Consider the following 676-nt stretch of genomic DNA (forward strand, 5'->3'; position numbering starts at 1 on the left):
CTGCGTCGCGGCCCGGCGCCTCTCGCCCTGCCGAGGCCGTGCGCTTCGTCCCTGCTTCCAGTCCTGGTTTGGATTCCTGCTGCTCGCTTGCCGACTTGCAGCGGGCTTTGGGGCTCCCGAGTGCAGGCAGAGCCCGGCTGCTCGCGGCAGCCGTCGCCCTGTGCCGTCCCAGCGGATGGACGGCCGGCGGCCGGCCGGCGGGAGGGGCTTCGGGCCCCTTTTCTGTCTTCCGCCGGCGTGACTCGTGTGTTCTTCCTGGCTTCGCCTCACCTCCTCGGTCGTTTGCCTCTCTTGGCTGCCGTGCTGAGGGTAAGCTCTCCAGCAGGAAAGGAAGGCTGGTGCAGGCAGCGCCCCGGTCTGTGAGCGCGGCGAGGTGAGGAAGCTGGCTGTGAGGGGAGGGGTCTTCCAGGAGCACCTCCCGCGGAGAGGTGGGCTTTGGCCTCGGGTGGCTTCGTGGGCCTTAGCTTCCTCATCCCTCCTCATCTCTTGCTCTGGTTGATGCGCTTGAAAGAAGCGTTCCACTGAATTCCACACGCACTCCAGGGCCCGAGGATGCTGTGCTTCATGCTGTGCCTTCGCCTTCCTGCTGAGGAGCTCCTCTGGCTCGGAGCGGTGAGTGCCGGCCCCTCCTGCAGTGCGCTGCCTATTTCTGCCCCCGGGAGCCAGAAGTGCAGGC

Source organism: Gallus gallus, chromosome 14 (assembly GCF_016699485.2).
Source record: "Gallus gallus isolate bGalGal1 chromosome 14, bGalGal1.mat.broiler.GRCg7b, whole genome shotgun sequence".
In the NCBI taxonomy this organism is placed as follows: Eukaryota; Metazoa; Chordata; class Aves; order Galliformes; family Phasianidae; genus Gallus; species Gallus gallus.